The 24,380-nt window shown below is 38.6% G+C and overlaps 1 long non-coding RNA gene across 1 annotated transcript in view; it reads right to left on the bottom strand.

The window, feature by feature from the left end:
• Positions 1 to 24,380, bottom strand: part of LOC144616650 (uncharacterized) — a 136,718-nt gene that overhangs the window by 85,091 nt on the left and 27,247 nt on the right. The window contains exon 3 of the long non-coding RNA XR_013556099.1: positions 4,797 to 4,941. This is a non-coding gene — a long non-coding RNA (uncharacterized LOC144616650). The remainder of the gene's footprint in view (positions 1 to 4,796; positions 4,942 to 24,380) is intronic.

The following is a 24,380-nucleotide window of genomic DNA, read 5'->3' as shown; positions in this document are numbered from 1 at the left end:
AATTTTTTCCTTACTTAGATAGGACTATCTCTGTTATATACTGGTTATTTCTGAAAGATGCCCTCCATCAAGCAATGGGATTTTCCATGTCTTTCTCAGAAAGACACTGAATTTTAGTAGATAGCATTTGGTAGAAGATTATCTTCAAGACGATGAATTTAGAAATTCTTGATGAATTTTTCTTGATATTCTTCTAATTTGCATTTTTAAGCAGTGTTTATTCTGATATTTATTCTCTTTAGTGTGTATTTAATACTGTTAGCTTTTTTATTTTTAATACCCTGAATAACTTTTATTTTTGCCTGATATTTTATATTTTCAAATTCAAGGATAAATTTAAACTATTAAACCACTTTTCTGTTTCTTCAATCAATTCTATTTCAGTGGTGGCCATTTGTATGTCAGCTTTGCTATTTCTTTTGAGTGCTTAGAATTTTTAATGAAAATTTTTTACCGTTTACCATGCATAAAATATATATAATTAAGAAAAAAAAAAGATATACCAAAGGTTTTGATACAAGTGTCCAGTTCTTTCCATAGAACTGGCTATAACTGAACTATTGTGCTTACAAGCAGTTTTTGAACTATAGATTTTGATCATTGGTTTCATAATTTTTCATTTTCTGCTTTATTTATACATGAGTCTAGTTTATGCACTATTGGTAGTGGTATCGACATTGCAAGTATTTATTCATTCATTGATTTAGCATTTTAGTTCCTGTAATGTCCAGATACTGTGCTTCTGCATTTCTGACCTTTCCTATCCCCAGACTGGACCAGAAGTAGATTAACTAAGTGGGAAGAGACAAGTAGGTAAATTTCTGCCTTTGTATAGTGAGCTATCCTCAACCTTGTGAATGAAGGAAATATTTTAGGAAATGGCAGAGTGACAATTTCTTGATTGGTCATAAAAAACTTCTTATACTTTGCAAACACTTACTTATGTGCCAGGTCTTCCTCCCTTTCTTCCTTCCTTCCTTCCTTCCTTCCTTCCTTCCTTCCTTCCCTCCCTTCCTTCCTTTTCCTGTTTATTTTGAGAGAGAGAGAGAGAGAATGAACACATGGGAGAGGGGCAGAGAGAGAGGGGGAAGAATCCCGAGCAGGTTCTGCACTGTCAGTGTGAAGCCACACAAGGGGATCAAAATTATAAACCATGAGATCATGACCTGATCTGAAATCAAGAGTCGGAGGCTTAACTGACTGAGCCACCCAGATCCCCCTGTGCCAGCTCCTTCAATCTTACTGGCTTGCACAAAATTTAAGGAGCTCCAAAAATCTCATTAATCAAGATCCATCATATGTGAGTATAATATTTTTTAAATAAAAAATTATACAAAAAATCTATGATAAACACAATACTAAAATTTTAAATAAAGAGGATCAGTATTACCGATTTTTCCTATTGCTTCAGACTTCAATATGGCTTACAATGGCACTGTTACTAACCCTGTCTTTATTTAAAATCTTGATACTTCTGGGTGCCTGGGTGGCTCAGTCAGTTAAGCATCTAACTCTTGGTTTCAGCTCTGGTCATAATCTCACAGTTCGTGAGATCAAGCCCTATGTCGGGCTCCACTAACAGCATAGAGCTTGCTTGGGATTCTTTCTCTCTGTCTCTCTCTATCCCTCTCCACGTATGCTCTCTCTCTCTCAAAATAAATAAACTTATAAATTTTGATACTTCTAATAATTTTGACTCAATTGGTGCATGTCCCCTTAAATTTTGTACTCAAGGCAATGAATAAGTGCCTCACTCATATCATCCTAGTCCCAGCCCTCCAGTATGTACAACACACTGATTTGCAGAATCGTGTACTCTAACTTGACCCAGATTCATAGATCAGATTTTCCCAGGCATTCAACTTACCAAGTTCACCTTTCTTTAAGGCAATACTCTATTCAGGTAAACCAGACTGATGAAGAAAAGGGGAGGGAGGCCATCAGTAGACAAGAGAGTTCAACAAATTTTAATGTTCCTTTTTTTTTTCAATGTTATTTTTGAAAGAGAGCACATGAGTGGGGAGGAGGCAGAGAGAGAGGGAGAGAGAGGATCCCAAGCAGCCCAATGTGGGGCTCTATCTCATGAACCACGAGATCATGACCTGAGCTGAAATCAAGAGTCAGACGCTTAACTGACTGAGCCACCCAGGCACCCGATCTTCTGTCAATGTTCTGATCAAACTGCTGGAGTCCCTGTCTTGATAGTGGTTAAAATGGCTTTTGTTCCTCCTGGGGTTCCTCCTTCTGTAGGTAATCCCCAGAAGTCTTTGTGAAGCATTTCTTGTCCAAAGGACTAACATTGGTTCCTCCTGCTTTGCCCCAGGATCTAGAACTCAGATACATCTCCTTAAGGCTATAGAACATCACACCCACTGTGGGAAATCAAATAGCTATATCCTGGGTTGGGAGATTACAGGGAATGCACTGCAAAGCAGAACACTGCTTTCTGGACTTGCTGAAAACAGCGGGCCATACTTCACTTATCTAGTTAACATATATCTAGAGGTTGGGTCCTGCCTATGCTTACAAATTCCTTAGACCATGTTGTCACATAGAATATTTTATCCTGTCTTAATTTGCTTTTCTGCACATTTTCAATACGTTCTTACTGGCACGTAGCCCACCAATTTATTGCACATTGTTTCCCTGAATGTATGTTTAATAAGTACGGGAGCTTGAGAGCAGCTTGGGGAGACTTCCCATAGCCTCTCGCTCACCTCTCTTGACTTGCATGGAGTCTTCACTAGTCCTTTGCCATCCTCAGCTCTGCTGGACAAAGCCGAAAGCTGAACCCACAACCCACTACTCGAAGCTGGTTCTTTGAAATTATATCAAAGCTACACTCAGAGAGGCTGAGCAGGCAGCTTCTCTGGCCACAGCCGAAGCACTCGTCCCCCGTTGTGTCAAAGTGACACCTCCATTGAGCTCCTGCTCTGTTCACTGCCATAGTCCCCTGTGTGAATTCCTGAGTTGCAGTGGCCCTTCAAAGCTTAATGGTAAATGAACCACATGCCCTCTACCTCCACACACCCAGGACTATGAGGTAGTCCAGGGTGAATCTGGCCTGGGCTCTACTCTCCCTCTACTCTCTTCATGTTCACTTATCCAGATTATTTTCTCAGGAAGATGGCATCAGGACAAGATCCTCTGTCTATTGCACGTAGTAGAAAAAGACAAAAGAGGGAATAGTCTGGGTAGTATTTGGCCACACCCACCGTGAAGAACTTTGCAAATATGTAATAAAGAGCCCTGAACTTGAAGTAAAATTAGAATAGCCTCATTTACTTTCCATGATAAAGAGGAAATTGTTCAACGAGAAAAAAAATCTGACTAAAAAAACAAAAAAACAAAAAACCCCAAACATTGGTTAGGACAGAAATAGCCATATACATTTTTATTTTACAAAATCAGAGAGATCCATTTTAGGTCAACCACACTGACTAACCCTGGACAGAGCGTCTTGATATTACCAATCACGGAAGGGATTAAAGCAAAGTAGAAAGTCCTTGAGGTCAAACAGAAGCATGTTTTGGGTTAGCCATAGGCTCAAAAACTTTGGGTATGAAGACTGAACACACAGCTTGACAGGGACTAAGAAATAGAAAGGATCACACAACAATTACTTAAAAGATGCTAGTTGATTCTTTTCTCTCCTTTTCCAATATGGTTCCCTTGATTCTGTTGATTCTAATAATGTCCAGTACTGTTCATAGGTGATAGTATAATTTTACTTTCTTCAAGACCATTTCCTCTTAAGGAACAAGGCAACTTCTAGCTACCTAGGATCACCAGGACAAGTTTTTGCCTTCCATGGAAGATACTAACTACAGACTTAAATTATTAACAACACTCAGATCACGTACTCAGTCTTTGAGTAAAGTCTGGGCCGTATGGGGTTATATTCAGCAATGTAAAGGATCAAATTATTACATATACATGGCAGTGGGGGAAGTAATATTTGTTATGTACAATCCCTAAACTAGCTTCTAGGTGAAGTACGTGTACCCACTGTCTAAAAGATTCCTAGAGAATCTTTATCAGTAGGAGTATAAATAGACTTTTCCATTAAGGAGGCAGATAGCTTAGTGAGGATTCATAGGTAATTGAGCGAAGGAGACCTCAAAGAAATTCTTTTTATCCTCTCTGAAGTCTAGGGCAATACACTTGCATGATACATTTGTACGGTTTAGGGAGGTTGGCTTGGCACCTTAAACCTTTTGTGAGAAGTATGACGAAGCAGAAAGAGATCACCCAAACACTCAGCCTAAAGCTTAATAATGTATTAATGACACAGATCTTTCTTTAAGTGTTCAGCCATTAAAAGTTTGGGGAGCTCTGATAACCCTTGTTTGTTCTCAGCTGAGTTGTCTTCATTTCTTTCCACACTTCTTACTGGTTAGGCATGAGGCTGACTTTACTAGAAACAAACACGAGTGTTTAGGTGCCAGGCATTCTGGCTTTAGATGCAGCCCTTTAGGGAGTTGCCTGGGAAACACGGCTACCCAGCACCTGGAGAGGTTGGGACCTGTGGGAAGTTGTAGCCCCTTCTGGGGATGGTGTCAGGGCCAGGGGAGGGAAGCTCTGGCACAAGGGTAGATACCCCTAGTTCCTGCCACCTTAATCTCCATGCTACCTGGAATGAATTCCCAGGGTCATTACTGGACAGATTTGCTTGTTGCAACATAGTTGCCTTCTTGTCATGATGAGGCAGCCAGGGGAATAACAGGGCTTCATTAAACATTCTTGAAACCAGAAGATAGAAGTTACTTGTTGCATCTGATCCCTCTATATCATACCTGTAAATATATCCCGAAGTGGAAAGAAAAAAGAAGGCTGCAGTGTTCTTCCTTGTCGCCTCTCTCCCCTTGATCCTGGAGTCTGCTGGGGCGAACAGGCCATTCAGGTCAGATTTGACCCATGTGTCTCAGTCTGTTCAAGCAGCTGTAACAAAATACTATAGATTAGGTGGCTTATAAGCAACAGAAATTTATTTCTTATAGTTCTGGAGCCTGGAAGATCTGAGATCAGAGTGCCAGCTTGGCGGAGTGAGGGCTCTCTTCCTGATTTGTAGCCTTCTCACATGGTGGAAGGGGGCTGGGGATCTCTGTGGGATCTCTCCAACAAGACAGCTAATCCCAAACTAACCAGCTCCCAGTCAGCCACACAATCACAAGGACATACACCCAATACGCTGACAACCATTCTGTGCTCATACAACCATTCTGTTTTTCATTTTCAGCACAGTACTCAATATATTACATGAGATACTCATCCTTCCATTATAAATAGGCTTTGTGTTAGATGACTTTGGCCAAGGTAGGCTAATGCAAGTGTTCGGAGCATATTTAAGGTAGGCTAGGCTAAGCCATGATGTTTGTTAGGTATACTTAACATATTTTCATCTTATGGTATTTTCAGCATATGATGGGTTTATCCAGACACAACCTCACTGTAAGTCAAGGAAGGTCTATACTGTTAAAAGATAAACTGAGACATATTAAATATTTTAGGAGTTTATGTGAGCAAAAATAAATGTGAGCAAAAATAAATGTGAGTTTATGTGAGCAAAAATAAATGTGAGCAAAAATAAATGTCAGTGCCAAAACAGAAGTGCTTAGGAGCACTCTGCCAACAGGAGCTGGGTACAAGAGCTATAGGATAAAGAGCTCACCAAACTCCACACCCGAAAAACAAATAACCCAGTGAAGAAATGGGCAGAAAGCATGAATAGACGCTTCTCTAAAGAAGACATTCGGATGGCCAACAGACACATGAAAAGATGCTCAACGTCGCTCCTCATCAGGGAAATACAAATCAAAACCACACTCAGATATCACCTCATGCCAGTCAGAGTGGCCAAAATGAACAAATCAGGAGACTAGAGATGCTGGCAAGGATGTGGAGAAACGGGAACCCTCTTGCACTGTTGGTGGGAATGCAAATTGGTGCAGCCGCTCTGGAAAACAGTGTGGAGGTTCCTCAAAAAATTAAAAATAGACCTACCCTATGACCCAGCAATAGCACTGCTAGGAATTTACCCAAGGGATACAGGAGTACTGATGCATAGGGGTACTTGTACCCCAATGTTTATAGCAGCACTCTCAACAATGGCCAAATTATGGAAAGAACCTAAATGTCCATCAACTGATGAATGGATAAAGAAGTTGTGGTTTATATATACACAATGGAGTACTACGTGGCAATGAGAAAGAATGAAATATGGCCCTTTGTAGCAACGTGGATGGAACTGGAGAGTGTGATGCTAAGTGAAATAAGCTATACAGAGAAAGACAGATACCATATGTTTTCACTCTTATGTGGATCCTGAGAAACTTAACAGAAACCCATGGGGGAGGGGAAGGAAAAAAAAAAAAAGGAGGTTAGAGTGGGAGAGAGCCAAAGCATAAGAGACTCTTAAAAACTAAGAACAAACTGAGGGTGGATGGGGGGTGGGAGGGAGGGGAGGGTGGGTGATGGGTAGTGAGGAGGGCACCTTTTGGGATGAGCACTGGGTGTCGTATGGAAATCAATTTGACAATAAATTTCATATATTGAAAAATAAATAAATTTTCAGTGATATCTCAAAAAAATAAAATAAAATGCATAGAAGTAAAAAAAAAAAAAAAAAAAAAAAAAAAGAGCTATAGGAAAGACCCAGAAGCAAAGCAAGGAAATTAATTGATTGGCTATAGCTCAGGCAAGTTGCCTTACTTGGGAAAATCTAGTTGGCTGTTTGTAATTGGTTGTCCTCAGGTTTTTTGATTTCTTAACCTTGAGGCACTGGCAGGCTTAGATTGGGTTTGCTTCCTTAGGCTGCCAAGGCATTAGAAATCACCCCAGTCTAATGGCCTCCCTGTTTACTTTAACAATATATATGTGTATATACGTATATATACATACATACATGTATGCATATATATAAACAAAAGATTGGTTTTGCTTCTCTGGAAAACCCAGACGAATACAGGGTCAAATGCTGTCAAGAGCCTATGATTCTTGAATGACCAGTTTTACATTCTGTATACCTTGGTCACATACACTCCACATCCAGTCCCAAGTACAGGCCAATGATTCTTGAAATTCTTTGGTTTTACAATATCTATTCTTCCTTAACAGACCACCATGTCCCCTGGAAGTTTATGCAGGGATTTAACTCTAGTTGTTGGCCTGGCAGACAGGAAAGGGAGTGGAGGTTACTTCTGAGGGGAACATTTAGTAGCTTGTCTGAGAGAGACCCCCTGAAGCATTTTCTAGCAGAACAGCTTCTCTCAACAGGGAAAAATGTGAATCAATTCTGCAGGCGCAGGGGGTCCAGGCCTGAAGGATGTAGAGTCAAGATCCTCAGGAGTATCCATCCCAATTTCCCTGTCCCAAGTTTCAGGATGCACACTAGGGCCCTAGCTTTTGCATAATATACCTGCTTTGACTGAGCATTCAAAGGTTTCCAGAGTGCTGCGACTCTAAGAACAAGGTTTTCAGGCTGTTGTTCAGCTATGACCTTCCACTCTAGGAGATAAAGGTCTTTTTGTAAGCTACAGAAAGACTCTTAACTGTAGACACAAACACACCTTTGTCTATGTCCATACCCATACCTATGTCTACATAGAAATCACACTTTGGTCTTTTAAAAGGAACACGGTGTGGGGCACCTGGGTGTCTCAGTCAGTTAAGCGTCTGACTTCAGCTCAGGTCATGATCTCCCAGTTCCTGCGTTCGAGCCCCATGTCGGGCTCTGTGCTGATAGCTCAGAGCCTGGAGTCTTCTTCAGATTCTGTGTCTCTGCCTCTCTGCCCCTCTCCTGCTTGTGTTCTCTCTCTCTCTCTCTCCCTCTCTCAAAGAATAAACATTAAAAAAAATTTTTTTTTTTAAAAAAAAGGAACACGGTGAGCAATATTTTATAGCGTTAAAGACTAAGTTTCCTCACTTTCCCAAAAAGGGTAATGCTATAATTTATGGATCATACCTTCTGAAATAAATCTCTCATGCCATAACTTTAGGGTTAACATACTTTTTGTTTAATGCACAAAATTTTAAGAGGCAATGGATTGATAATTAGAAATAATATGTGAAGAAACAGATCTCAATGAAAAGAGCCCTATACAGTTTTGTACGTGTGTATTTCTACCTTTACGGAAATACATGAGGGGACAAAAACAATGCAAACCCGGCTTTCAGAATGAGCTTCTATTGTATACAAATGCCAATGTGAGTCCAAGTGTGGGGTAAGGCAGATATGGGGAAAGTTGACAAGAAGAGCTGAGATTTGCATTATATTTTTAAGGTATTTTTCTTAATGATAACACAAAATTAAAATAAATAAATGTTTTTGTGCAAATATAATGTGCACAAGAGGTTTATGGAGAGACACTTGGTTGTTTTACTATTCCTTCTTCCTGTTCTGACACTTTTGGATGTGTTCCATATAAACCCTTTGCAGTTTGGGTAGAGGAAACCTCCTAAATATTGATATATAGCACCTGACTTCTTTTTCCTTCTCTACCTTCTATCTCAGATGTGTCTTTATGTAGCTTTGATTCCATTTCTTGAAAAAAATTGGTTATTAAGTTAAACAGAAGAGCAATCAAGGCAAGACCTTGGAGATTCCAAATTAATAATAAGATTGAATAAATGATGTTCCTATTCTCTTTCACAGGATTTGAAACTAAAGACAGAATGGAAATAACATGCAAATACTCAGATGGTGACTTTTCTCCATATTTTCTTTCTATTCATTAGTACCTAGAAAAATGCCTCCTTTTAGAATCTGATTCTGAGGACAAATTAGTTAAAATAAGGCATATCTAGGGGCATATGGGGCATAGGGGTATATCTGGGTGCCTCAGTCGGTTAAGCATCTGACTTCAGCTCAGGTCATGATCTCATGGTTCATAGGTTCGAGCCCCGCATCTGGCTCTGTGTTGACAGCTCAGAGCCTGCTTTGGATTCTGTGTCTCCCTCTCTCTTTGCCTCTCCTCTGTTTGTGTGCATGCACCCTCTCTCAAAAATAAATAAACATCAGGGGAGCCTGGGTGGCTCAGTCGGTTAAGCGGCCGACTTCGGCTCAGGTCATGATCTCGCGGTCCGTGAGTTCGAGCCCCGCGTCGGGCTCTGTGCTGACAGCTCAGAGCCTGGAGCCTGTTTCAGATTCTGTGTCTCCCTCTCTCTGACCCTCCCCCGTTCATGCTTTGTCTCTCTCTGTCTCAAAAATAAATAAATGTTAAAAAAAATAAACATTAAAAAATAAAATAAAATAAGGTATATCTAAAATTATCATTGCTTTCAAGGAAAGACTATAAATTACACATATTCAGACTCTTGCTTTTTAGAGCACATCTAGAGGGTAAAAATTTTCTTTCCCTTTGAAAATTATCCTATTGAATACCATAATAAGTATAATATTTTGCAGTAAGTAATGTATTTACCATTGTTACTGCTAGGAAACCTTTGAAATGAGGGAAGGAAAAGATAAGTATGTAACAAAATCATTTAAAATGGGATTCAGATTTTATTAACAAAATTACGGTTCATTTCACTGTGCCACTTATCTGTACTTCTGAGTTTAAAATTCTAGAAATTCATTGCCTTTGTCATTAGAAATCCTGAGGAACTACTCTCTGAAGAAGGAAAAGAAAATCACTCATAATTCAATTATCCTAATACTTCAATACTGTAACTTTTACCTTCCTTTTGGGTCTTGTCATTTGTTTTTCATGACTGCAATCTCCATGTTTGAAGAGACGCAGTGAAAAGAGTGTGAACTTTGAAGGCAAAGAGAAGTAACCAAAAACAACACAATAAACACATTGTGATTTATCACAAGAATGCAATTTAACTGTGCTTATGAGAGCATAAAATAACAGAAAATATTTTAAATTATCAGACATTAAATTATTCAGTATTTACCTATAATTTCATAAATTAATCAGCTAAGATCGGTGAAGTATAATCATCAGAGAGTAAACTGAATAAGTACAACTGGAAGGCTACACTCACTTTTGATTTAAAAGGATATTTGGTTAACTGTCCCTGATGTAGCTTCTCCAAAATACCGCCTACCAAAACATGTGTGCGTGTGTATGTGTGTGCATGCACAGACACATCCACTAATAAAAGCAAAATATATCTAAGACTGAGAGTCCAATCTATTGACATAATCTGAGTGCATTGTTTACTAGCTAAAAAAGCAAATGTAAGGAATTTCTGCATTAGCATGTGGAAAATCACAAGAGATGATCATCGCCACACTAACAGAGAAAGAAACCAGATAAGCTGCAAGATCAGATTTTATTTAAAAAAAAATCAGAGAGCTGAGGAGACGGAAAAAAAATCCTAAATGAACCAAACGTTAGAAAGTGACAGCCTTTCCTAGGAGAGAAGCTATGCATGGCTACTTGTTTTCCTGTGGAGTGATACCCCCTGTGGGTGTATTCCAAGTACAAGAGAGGTTGTCCGCTGAAGCCTGGAAGGGGGGCAGGAGAACAGAGGGAACCTGCCTGAAGCACACCAGGTTTCACTGAGTGAAGGCAGCAGCTGGGACAGGAGAGAAGCTGGAGAACAACAAGAACAACCCAAGAACGCAAATGGCTGTAACCAGGCTGTAAACTAGAAAAAAAATGCAATCCTATGATTGTCTCACTGGCATTCAGTAACCAAACCTTGCCAAAGGGTATGTTTTCATTTTTGCCTCAAAATATTACAAGCCAGTGGTGGACTAAATCTAGCCAATGCTTCATGCAACAAAGCCCAGATCCAGACTATCTAAAAATGCAATAGTTTTACCCCTCCACCGCCTGCCCATACTAGTAGCCTGGAAAAAGAAAGGGTATGGGTATGCCTTTTTCTGAAGGTAAACATTATTCTCTGCAGTCTCTACTACCAGAGGCTGGCATACAATAAAAATTTAAAGAAGAAATAAAATGTGACACACGCTCCAGAGAAAATGCAGTCAACAGTCTTAGAGATGGACAAAGTATTAGAATGATCAGATAGACATCTAAAATAATTCCCACAAATATGATAAAGGATATACTAGAAACAATGGATAACATATAGGGGATAACAGTTAGGGAAATATCAGCAGAGAGAAAGAAACTAATGAGAAGTAAATGGAAATGCTAGAAATAATTGAAATGTAAAAGTAATAGAAATGCTAGAATGGGAAGTGAAGAAATCATGTGACGGGCTTATCGTGGATACAGCAAAGGAAATCATCAGTGAAACTGAAGACAGTTCAATAGATATTATTCAACATTAAGGACAAAGAGAAAAAAAAAAAGAACTTAACAAAAAAGAACAGAATCTCCAGGATCTCCGTTTGAAATCTTTGGAACCTGGGACTAGGCAAGATGTTCTTATGATATAAAAAGCATGGTCCAGGGGTGCCTGGGTGGCGCAGTCGGTTAAGCGTCCGACTTCAGCCAGGTCACGATCTCACGGTCCGTGAGTTCGAGCCCCGCGTCAGGCTCTGGGCTGATGGCTCAGAGCCTGGAGCCTGTTTCCGATTCTGTGTCTCCCTCTCTCTCTGTCCCTCCCCCGTTCATGCTCTGTCTCTCTCTGTCCCAAAAATAAATAAACGTTGAAAAAAAAAAAAAAATTAAAAAAAAAAAAAAAAAAGCATGGTCCAACAGGCAGAAATGGTAAGTGATATTTGCTTAAGATTAAAAGCTTTTTTTTCCCCCCTTTTGGTATTTATTTATTTATTTATTTATTTATTTATTTATTTCAATATATGAAGTTTGTTGTCAAATTGGTTTCCATACAACACCCAGTGCTCATCCCAAAAGGTGCCCTCCTCAATACCCATCACCCACCCTCCCCTCCCTCCCACCCCCCATCCACCCTCAGTTTGTTCTCACTTAAGATTAAAAGCTTTTGATCTGCAAAAGAGATTGATAAAAGAACTAAAAGACAAATTATAGACTGGAAGTAAATATTGGGTGCTGTATGGAAGCCAACCTGACAATAAATTATATTAAAAAATATTTTCAAATACTATATCTAGCCAAGGACTTGTATCCAGAATATACAAAGAATTCTTAAAACTCAGTAAGAAAACAAAAGGTTTGAACAAATTTCAAAAGAGAAGAATGCAGATTTCAAATAAGCACATGAAAATACAGTCAATATCATTAGGTACTAAGGACATGCAAACTGAAACTACAAAGAGATCCCCTACTAATCCATTAAAATGGCTAAAGTTAAGAGACAGAGAGAAGAGAGAGAGAGAGAGAGAGAAGGCATAATCCAAAGGTTGAACAATAACAAATTCTCCTATATTGCTATTGGGAATTAAAGTTGTTCAGATACTTAGAAAATAATCTGGTAATTTTTTTATACAGATACATTTATCATATGACCCAGAAGTTTCACTCCTGGCTGTTTATTCAACATAAATGGAAACCTAAGTTTGTTACAAAAAACTATATGTAAATATCTATAGCAGTGCTATTCATAATTGCACCAAACTGGAAACAACACAACTGTCCCTCATCTAGGGACTGAATAAACAAACGGTATATCCCATACCAGGAAAACTAGTCAGCATTGAAAAAAGAAAAAAAGAATTATTGATATATGCAAGAATAAGGATGAATCTCCTACACATTATGCTAAGAAACCAGTCTAACAACTCAACATTCTGTATCATTCCATTTAAATAACATTCTGAGAATAAATAAGTAGTTGCTAAGGGCTAATGAGAAGGAGGGGATTCGATTATAAAAGGTTAGCACAAGAGAAATTTGTATGTGTGCGTGCACATACGTGTTAGGGGTGGGGTAATGGAACCATCTGTATTCTCTTTGTAGTGCTTACATGCACTTCATGCATTTTTCAAAATTCATTGAATTACATATAAAAATGTGAATTTTACTATCTGTAAATTTAAAAGAAGAAATACCTAAGACCAATAAAATAGTTGGAAAAAATTTACACTGCAAGATGTGTGAATGACCAATAAGCACATAAAAATGTGCTCAGCCATATCTGTCACCAGGGAAATGCAAACTAACCCACAATGACATATAATTTCATACCCATTGCAATGGTCAAATTCAAAAAAAACAAACAATACCAAATACTGGTAAGTTTGTAGGACAGTTAGAACTCCCATATATTGCTGATGAAAGCGTAACATGATATATCCCCTTTGAAGAACAATTTTAGCTTTATTTTATGAAGTTAATATACATCAGCTTATGATCCGATAAAATTCCACCCTTACCTAATTACTCAGAAAAATTAAAACATAGATTCACAAAAACTTGTATGAAATGTTCGTAGCAACCTTATATATAATAGCCAAAAATTGGAGACAACCCAAATGTCCATCAACCAGATACTAGATCTTTTACATTGTGGTATATTCATGCAATGTAATACTATACAGCAATACAAAAACAATGAACTAACAATGCAAAAGCGTGAAGGAATCTCAAAAACACATCAAGCAAAAGTAGACAAGCACAAAAGCATACTCTATACTACTATTCATTTGAAATTTGAAACATGCAAAATAACTCCGCTGACAGAAATCAGAAAGTGGTTGCTTCTTTGAATGAGAGGGAAGTGTTGTAGAAATGAGCCAAAGGAAATTGTTGTGTATTAGCCCTATGTTATTTACTTCTTCACAGAAGGCTGGGCCACTGGCTCAAAAGCCCACAAGCACTAACTCGAACTATTCTACACCTGACTGTTTAAAAAATAGCCTAACTAAGCCAATTTTTAGTCATTTAGCATCTGCATGCTTTGCACATCCTGTGAAACTGTACCCAGCACCTGGTAACCATAAGATAAACATAGTAGCTATAAAAGCCTCCAAACCACTGCTGCTCTTAGAGCTCTCCGACACAGAGACCCTACCTCCAGGCTGCTGAGCAACACTGCCTAGGTCCACAAGACCCCCTGATTCTCCTCTGCTCAGAAGTTCCCTTTCTCTCCTCTCCTGGGCAATGGCCTCCATGTTGTAGCCTCTAGATGCTTTCATGTGGTGAGGGATTTACCCTACCTGCAAACCTGTCAGAGTGCAGCTCAAGTAAAGCTCATGCATGCTACTGCCACCTTAGGGTCATATCCAACCCCTCGATCAGCTCGGGAATCTGAATTCATTGCAGGAATTGATAGTAAAGGATCATAATGATACTGTTGAGGTGATGGAATGTGACAAAGTCTGGCTTCATTTTTGGTATTTGCTGACAGTTTCCAAGCCTCATCCCTCCTTCTTTCTGTCTTGGTTCACATCTGGGCAAACTTACAAGAAAGCCCCCATGCTCCCTCCCTTGCTGATGGTGGGAAGTTCAACCACACTGACACTGGCCCACTCGGGGGGGGGGGGGGGTTTCACCCCTTCCCCACGCCCTCATCACGGTAAAAGCCAAAGCCAGCCACTCTTTCTTGCTCTCTCGGGCAATGTGTAGACCTGCTTGAGAGTTGTCCTGCTCTACCCAAAAAGCTTCATCATGTGTGATGACTTTATACCACTACAACTAACCCTTGAACAACATGGGTTTGAGCTGCATGGGTCCACTTATACCCAGCTTCTTAAAAAATAAACACAGTCCAGTACTGTAAATGTGTTTCTCTTCCTTACGATTTTAATAAATGTTCTGTTCTCTAGCTTACTTTATTGTAAGAATACGGTATATAATAGATAGGACATACAAAATATGTGTTAATCAACCGTTGATGTTGTTGGTAAGGCCATCAGTCAACAGTAGGCTATTAGTAGTTAAGTTTTGGGGGAGTCCAAAATTGTACATGCATTTTTTGATTGTGCAGGGGTCAGTGCCCCTAGCCCCCGTGTTGTTCGAGGGTCAACTGTATTACACATTACTCTATATACAACAGTCTACCACTACTCCCCATATACTCTTGGGGTATGTGCGTGGCATCGTCTCAACATCTAAACCAACGTTTGTTACAAGGTCTATTCTGCCTCTCTAGAGCGATCACAACACTGAGATATTCTATATATCTGAGCGGTTACACCGAGGCATATGCTAACCAAATGTCACTGAACTGAATACTTATATCTGTATTTTGCCATAGTTAAGTTACATCTCAATTTCAAAAGAAAGCATATTTAAAGAAACTTCCATTTATGGTATTGACAACCAAGGATATTTAGACCAACTTTCTACACTAAAGACAAATGAAAACATTTGATTACATATTTCAAAATGTTAAAGTCATCAGAAAACATAAAAGTTTAGGGAAATACTGGGCCACATTATGAATACCAAAGTACCTAAGCCATTTTTTCTTTGAAGGTATTTTCCGATTCTAGAACACCAGAGGATTGGTTTTGGCAGCTCCCGGTGGTGTGGTAAAAGCAACATGAAACAAAGTCAATATTTGAATCAGAAATAATCTCACCAGCCATGCAAAGAAGCAGGAAAATATCCTTATCCAGGAGGAAAAAAAATCAATCAATAGAAATAAACTCAGAAATGACAGAAAATGTTGAAATAGCTGACAAGAACTTTAAAATCAGCTGTAAGTGAAATATTAAATTTTATTTAAAATAGCAGGTATTTCCATTTATGAAGAGTTTTTAATGACTGAGGGAAATCCTGATCTACATAACAGGATACAGAATTATATATACTAATTATGTCAAGTGGGTGAAGATATTTTTTAGATGTAGAGAATTCAGGTAACATATTGATAGGAGCTGATAGAATTATTATTATTCTTTAAAAAATTTTTTTTAATGTTTATTTATTTTTGAGACAGAGACAGAGCATGAGTGGGGGAGGGGCAGAGAGAGAGGGAGACAGAATCTGCGGCAAACTCCAGGCTCTGAGCCATCAGCACAGAGTCATCAGCACAGAGCCCGACGCGGGGCTCAAACTCATCAACCGCGAGATCATGACCTGAGCCGAAGTTGGACGCTCAACTGACTGAGCCACCCAGGCGCCCTGAATTATTATTCTTTTTATGATAAGAGAATATGATTAGAAAAATGGGTAGTAAGCTACATAATATAAGATGAAAAATTCTAGAATAAAATTAGTAGAAAATTTCTATGGGAATGCCTAGAAAGTACCAACTATCTCTGCTCTGGGAAAAATGTAACAGACTTTTCTGAGTGATATTTAAAAATAGTTCTTAGAGGGGTGCCAGGGTGGCTCAGTCAGTTGAGCATCTGAATCTTGATATCGGCTCAGGTCATGATCTCATGGTCATGGGATCAAGCCCCATTTTGGGCTCTGCACCGAGCATGGAATCTGCTTGGGATTCTCTCTCTCTCTCTCTCTCTCTCTCTCTCTCTCTCTCTCTCTCTGCCTCTCCCCTGCTTGTGCATGCTCTCTCTTTCTCAAAATAAATAAACATTTAAAAAATAGTTCTTACAGTTTTAGACGTAGCCTCAAAATATGTTTATTTTTATAAAGTTATCAACCTAGATGTTATTCATGATTTAATTTTTAGTCCTATCTAGATTAAAAATAAATATTATGGGGACTCTTTCATTTCTGGGCAGAATGGAGTAGCTAGTGATAGAACAATGCTCCAGATGAGAACTAGAGAAATCAGATAAATTTTAAAAGATTGTATGTTTAAAGGCACTAGAGAGTTGCTAAAGTAATGAAGACTAAAAAGATTAAGATACCAGGTAAGGAAAATAAGGCAGAAAATCTGCAACTGTTTTTTCCCTTGGCATTTTTGCTAATTCTGGGCACAGGCAAGAGGTTATGGATCTGGGCTTTATCTAAGAAGAAAGATACGACTGAGGAACAGGGACATCAGCAGACCTTTTGGTAGTCCTGCATGGCTAGATTGACAAAGTTGCAGATTTAAGGGTTTGAAATCTACAGTTCATTTTCCCCTCCAATATACTGCCATATTCTGAAGCTGCATGAGGCTAAAAAGTTAAGCCAAAGACCTTAAAAAGCAAAACAGAATTTCCAGTAGATCCAAGCATCAGGACACAAAAGAATTAGCTTCAAGATCAACCTAAGGGAATGACCCTGTGAACACAACAGGCTTTTATTTGAAGGTCACGAAGAACTATGATTTGGGAATAAGAAGAAACCAAAAGGAGACTAAGCCTTACCAAATTTTCAATCTAGTCTCAAGTCAGATCATTCCTTGACTGAATTAAAGTGTTCAGTTATCCTCCCACAGTCCTATATCTCTATATGTTTAACAGAGGAAACAGTAAAACCTCTCCACAGGAAGATAACATTACCTGAAGCATCTACAATTTTTAAAATATGCAATGTACAGCCTCCCACCAGAAATTATCAGGCATGCCAAGAGACAGGGCAATATGGCCAAAAATCAGAATAAAAAAGACTATTAAATAGGCCTACAGGTGTTCCAGATATTGAAATTGGTAGATAAGAACTTGACAATAACCATGATTATATATTCTTAAATATAAGATAATATGGAAAAATAGATGGAAAGATGAAGAATTTCACCAGAGAATTCAAATACACCAAAAGGGTGGGAGAACAAAAGCACACTTTAGAACTAAAAAAAAAAAAAAAAAAAATATGATACTAAGAACTCAATAAATGGATTTAAAAGCACATTACATATAGAAATTAGAATTAGTAAACTAGAAGGTTAACAAAAAATATCTTAAGAGAAGACAAAAGAAAAAAAAAAAAAGGAAAACACAGAAAGTACATCAGAACATGTGAAACCCAGTGAGGAGGTCTTACATTCATGTAATTAGTGTCCCAGACAACAAGGAATACTCAATATTTGAACAGATAGTAGCTGAGAATTTTCAAAACAGATGAAAAATATCAATTCCTCAATTCAATAATCTGTGTGATCCCCAAGCAAAATAAATACAAAGTAAACCACATTGAAGTAGATAATAAATTGCTGAAAATCAAAGACAAAGATAAAAGCTTAAAAGCAGGTATGGTGCTGGGGAAGTATGAGGTGCAAGGGGATGGCTCTGGACCTCAAAGCACCAACAATAAAACTAACAGTTGACTTATCAGAAATCGATGGAAACCAGAGAATGAAATGGAGTTATTAAAGTACTAGCTTACAAATCTATATCCAAAAGGACTTATGCGCTATTTAATCTTGACTCAGATATTTATGAAAACATTTAGGGTCTGTATGGATCTATCCATTTCCTTTCCCCCCTTTATTTTAGGAAGGAATCTGAAATGCTTTCTGAAAAATTTATATAAGGTACAGGATATAGGGTTAATCACTTAAGCCTGGTGTTTTGATTATATATGTCTTTTGCTTATGTGTGATCAAGCAGAGATACTTAGTTTACAGGAATTACTCTGTATCTTATTCCCATAGTCAGTGATCACTGTGGTGTGCGGAGAGAGGGAGCTGGACAGGGTGAGTTTATTTATACGATGAAGATCATTTATGTAAAAGGGGTTGACCTCTATCTTCTCTCTTAAAGAAATCTGTTAAAATTTCCCTTGGATCACTTATTTTACATCCTGTTTCAATCTGTTTCTATGATAGCTAACCTTATTTCAAAAATTATTAAGCCTCACCTACTGTATAGTCTCCAAAACCAGTTGCAGTTATGGTGGTGAATGAATAATAAACTCCTTCAAGTTAAGTCCAATTCTCTAATTACATGAAAACAAATGGTGGTAATACCAGAAAGAAAAGGAATCCAATCATGATGAAAAATACCCAAGGTAAACACTTTTCTAAACTATATTAGAAAAAGAGATAAAATGTTAGCATTTACATCATAGACCAGAAGCATTAAAAAACTGTTTGTTCTACTAACTTAGAGTTCTTATTTACTCCTTCACTGCTGAAAGGCTTGGGGCCCTTACTATAAAGGGATCATGCCTTTGAATAATCCTGCCCCTAGGAGTTTGTCCAGGCTCTACCAGTCTACCTCCTATCATCCTGTGTTCTGTCATCTCTGGTCTTCTCTCCTGTTGTTTCCTAGTCTCTGCGTCTACACCATGATTTAAGATTAATTTCCATGTAACACTTTAACTTGACCCTCTTCCTTCTAAGATTGCCCTTGCCTAGGTATCAGGCTACAGTTCTGCATTGTTCTAGGTGCGGCCCACATACCCCCAGCCTACTCCAGGACACCTCATCCAGACTAAGCTCTACACCTTTCTGTGTGCTTGCATTATAAGGTAAATTAAACAAAGTGTCAGCTTCGTAGAAGATCAGGTCACTGACTGGCATCAGTGAATGGATCATTTACTGCTTAGAGAACCCCACAGAAAAAAACCATACTTACATTTTCAAGCAGAATCAAGACATTCATCTTGTAATTTAATTTCTTCCTTCTCACTTTCTTTTTTTATCATGACTCAAGTCTCTACCCATTTATTATAAAGTCATCACTCATCCAGCATCTTTTGCCCATATTGCCAGCCAGCATTATAAGAGATGCAAAGCAAAAAAAGGGGGAAAAAAGACATATTTTAGGCCTTCACCAAGCTTTGATAAATCAACATTTGGAAAACTTGTTTTTCATTTACATAAAAAATATCATTTACTTATATTTACATATAATTTACTTCATAACACCAGGGACTGTGAATTCTAAGTACCACAATGACAGGGCTGAGTTTTAAAAACACTATTGCTAAGGAGATTTAGGTTTTTATAGTAATTAGTTGTAGTGGTCACATTAGATCCTGATGTGTACTGTATTTTCTTTTGTGGGGGTACAATTTAATATTTGTAGATTATTCTGAACGCTAGAAAGGGGGACACATGGGGAAGGGCTTTGGAATCAGCCAACATTGGAAGGGCCCCCAACTGGGAAGTACCCCCTCCCCCAAGCCCTCCTGGATGATACAGAGAAAATTTAGGGAAAAAAGGCAGCAGACAGACATTTGGTATAGATTTTGTGGATTTTATTTTTCTGTGGAATCAAGACGTGTTGAAGCATTCATTTCTCTGTGAGCATAATGAGAATGTTCTCATTTTATTACATTAAATCACATTCAGACAGAAGTTGAGCATTTCAAATGTTGGAAATGTCTTATTTGAATTCTGATAATATCTAGTGTAGTTTTTATAAGCTTTCCTGAGTGTGGATGGGCAAGATTGTGGAGCTTTATTTGAGAGGGGAAATCGAATGAGTTGGATTTGGCCCTGTTGTGATATAGCACTGACAGTGATTATGGACTATCTTAACCTGATTTCAAGGCTTCTGAAGACCGCACCAGGGAGGGTTTGACCTAAGGATCTGATCGTTTCTGTTACTAGGTGGATTTACAGGAGAGGAGAGAAAGGTCGTCGAAGAGGTCCTTGAAAGCATATACAGATTTCCCTGAGAGGCACAGCAGCAGGCCTGGCTGATCACACCCTATGTCTTTATGTCCACTGGGTTAACAGAAGAAACAAAAAGGCTGAGGAAGCTAGCTTGTAGTGAGGGCTAAGGGATCCCCAATCCACTTCTTCCCTACCATCGTGTCCAGGTAGGGAACACTCCAGGACCAAGGGCTCGCTGTGTGTACTCACTGTGTCTACCTCCTGGAAATTTTTCTATCTTCGGATTCAGTTATAGGATCAACTCTATCGTCTCAAATTCATGGGGAAGCCCTAACCCCTCCTATCTCAGAATGTGACCATATTTGAAGATAGGGCCTTTAAAAAGGTAATTAAGTTAAAATGAGGTCAGTGGAGTGGGCCCTAGTCTAATCTGAGTGATTTCCTCATAAAAACAGATTAGGAAAGACAGCAGGGGCTGACACCAGGGGCTTCCCAGGACAGCCTTGTGAAGAGGCAATGCGAGGGCAGCCATTTGGAAGCCAAGGAAAGATGCTTTAGGAGAAATCAAATCTGTCTGCACCTTGATCTTGGACTTCTAGTCTCCAGAATGGGAGTAAATAGGTTTCTGTTGTGGAAGCCACCAAATCTGTAGTATTTTATTATGGTGGTCCTAGCTGACTAATAATACTCTTTTGTCCCACAGGCCGAAAGATCTGCATCAACTTGGAGGCTACATTGCCTTGAGAAGTCTTAGTCTCCACTCAGTATTGAGGCAAACACTCTTCTTTTGGTGCTTGCACTTTCCTAACAGGCATTTGTCTAAACCTGCCATTCTTTCCCTCTTATCAATTACACATGAATGTGGGCCCAGGGGAAAGGACAGCAAAGAAGCCATTTAAGTTTGACCAAAGTTATCTTTATGATCCATCCTGAGTAGCCACAGGACCACATCCATTTGGTCCAAACACTTCAAAGTTGTATAAAGCATCATGGAGTGCTGGTTTTAGCAAAAATGGACAAGATCTTGTAAGCCTGCTTATCTAAGTTTATTATTGAGTATCTTGCCCTAAGCTCAACACAATTCACATAGCACTCTTTCATTCTATAGGCCTGAGAAATATTGTTGTATGTGAATGTATTAAACAGTCTATTGTACAGAGTAGTGATATGGAGAGAAGCAGAAGAGTTAGATTTTGGCTCTGATGTTAGAAATCTCGACCCTATCAGTTTGTTTCTATTGTTTTAGATAGTAATAGCTTCCCCACCTTCCCCCACCACAAATGGAGTTGTCTTGAGGACCAGATGATAATATTGTAAAACTAAACTACATATTGCAAATCTCTAAACAAATACTTATTCATACATGTGACTTAAAAAAAAAACTATTCAGATATTACAATATTTCCCCCACCCTCAAAGTTCTGTAATTGTCGGCTAAAGACTAATCACTTGATCCCAAATGTTTAAAATATTTTAGACTTAGTTTTTTGTTCTTACTGCCTCCCTGTCTCCCCATTTATGAAACAAGATTACATAAATCAGTTTTTACATATTTAACTTTTACAGCGAATAAAGTTGTGTTCTGTAAGCCAGAGAATTATTACAACTGGGGATAAGATAGCAAACAAACTGCATACAACAGTTTCTGGCCCCTCACTCAAAAATAAAACTTCTTTACACAATAATACATAACTAGCAATAAAAACAAACTAACTGTTAAATGCTAAAGATGAAAATTCACATGTACCCATAATAATATGAAAGTTTTGCTAGATGCTTAAAAAATGTAAAACGATTAGAAGTTATACAGAATATATACAGTTTTTTTTTTTTTAGCATGTTTCATTATCATGACAAATCCATTTTAACCACTATTAAAGTTCTGTTTACAAGTTTGTGAATGGGCAGGAGAGATTTAAAAAGTTCGTGAATGAATCGCCTCTCGGCCTTTTGGCTAAGATCAAGTGTAAAAAGTTCGTGAATGGTTTGTTTAAATTATTAATATAAATATAATTTAACATGATATAATTGTAGGTACATTATAATAATAATTTAAACATAAGTAAATTATGAAAAAAATGGAATACAATTAAGTCATTAGACTTCATTAAGTAGCTTTTTAAAATACGATCACAGAGAGGTGTCTATAATTTTGAAGCTAAAGAGATAATAAAATTTTAAAAAATACTGTGTAGGGAGTGATATCAGCATCATGGTAGCATAAGATATCCCTTGTTTTTGGCCCTGTTCCCCACAACAAAAATTTGGCATCCATCCATGGACAAGAGTGCCTTTGAGGGAGCTGTGGGATCCAGCCCCATATACCAAGGGACCCAAGAGGCATCTAGCCCACCTGTATGCCAGGTAATAGGCAGAGAAGCCTTGGTCCCAGCTGTGGACCCCCCAGTGGTCGATGAACCACCTCTAATTCCCCTTGGCTGCTGTGCTTTCTAGAGAACACTGACTAAGACAATCACTCCTAGGTGAGAGAACCTTTGTGGACCTCTAGGTTTCCAGAGGAAAAGTTCCAGCACTCCACTGGAGAAAAAAAAAAAAAAAAAAATCAGACAAGCAAAACAAGTTTGGCCACATTTGAATTGATAAGAGGAACAATTTGACTTTGCCTGTATCACCTCTACCTTAAAGTGGCCCAGCTGAGGGCCAAAAAAGATCTTTCTCTGCCTATGTTTTACCCTGTGGGGGAAAGAGAAAGAATGAGAGTGAGCACGCGAGTTTCTCTGTGTGGGATGCTGCCGAAGGGGCTCATTTCTCTCTCACCACATTCAGAGGACTGAATTGTGAGCTATGTGACTGGGGCAGGGGTGTGGGGAGAGGCTGAAAAGTACTCTTAGGGCATTAAAGGAACACAGATCCTAACTGTGTCTCAGATTCCATCAAGAAGCCCAGCTCTGACCACTGGGAATGCCTCACTGGCCCACAGGCCCCCCAGGGCTCTGTGTCTCACCCTCACACTCTCCTTACCCTATGGCCAGCCCCCTGTGTACATTTCTGACATGTATCAAGTCATGTGTCAAGGCTACTGAACAAGTGCAGAAAGTCAGCCAAATATGTGGGCCAGACAGAAACCACAAATTTGAGCTTTAGTGTCAGCTTTGGAAGAACAAAAGAGAGGCTGTCAGCACTCAGCTGGATGTGTTGAGGCTCCAGAGAAGGCACATTGGCTTAAGCATTTTGCCAAAAGAGCGAGAAAGAACAGGTACACACTTACAAGGTCTGAGATCGCCTCGGAATCTCCAGCAGGGTTGACAGAAAGTATTTCTATCTTGAAGCTAGTGAAACTGGAGGGGGTGTCTGCTATTTCAAATGAGAAGACAGCAACGCAAAACTTCAAAGCACATGAAAAATCAAAGCAACGTGACACTGTTAAAGGATCACAATAATTTCCTGGTACCCAAACCCAAAGACAGTGTTCTGCAATTTACCAGATAAAGAATTTAAAAAGTAAAAAAGACCAGAGACAACAAATGCTGGCAAGGTTACGGAGAATAAAAAGTCCTTGTGCTTTGCTGGTGGGAATGTAAACCCGTGCGGCCACTCTGGAAAATAGTATGGAGGTTCCTCAAGAAATTAAAAATAGAACTACCATATTATCTAGCAATCCCCCTTCTGGGTATATGTCCAAAGGAAAGGGTAACGATCTCAAAGAGGTAGCTACACTCTCATGTTCACTGCAGCATTACTCACAATTGCCAAGGCATGGAAAAAACCTAAGTGTCTTTTGACAGATAAATGGATAAAGATACACACACATATAATTGTAGATACATTATAATACAATGAATTATTATTGTATTGTATTGTATTATTGTATTGTATATAATTCGTATACAATGAATTATTATTCAGCTATGAGAAGGAAGTAAATACTGCCATTTGCAACAACATGGATGGACTTTGAGGGCATTATGCTGAGTGACATAAGTAGGAGAGAAAGATAAAAAGTTGACTCTTCAACAGCACTAGTTTGAATTGCACAGGGTCCACTTAAATGTGGATTTTTTTTACAGTGCAGTACCATAGATTGGTGCACACCTTAAACTTATATAAGGTTCTATGTCAGTTATATCTCAATAAAGCTGGAAAAATCCTGTATACATATGTTTGTGTATACATTGAGAAATTCTGGAAAGATATATAATGAACTGCATCAGCTTAGTGATTAATTATAA

Source organism: Panthera onca, chromosome B3 (assembly GCF_046562875.1).
Source record: "Panthera onca isolate mPanOnc1 chromosome B3, mPanOnc1 haplotype 2, whole genome shotgun sequence".
NCBI lineage: Eukaryota > Metazoa > Chordata > Mammalia > Carnivora > Felidae > Panthera > Panthera onca.
The sequence above is the reverse complement of the archived record's forward strand: the minus strand, read 5'-3'. Positions and strand labels throughout refer to the sequence as shown.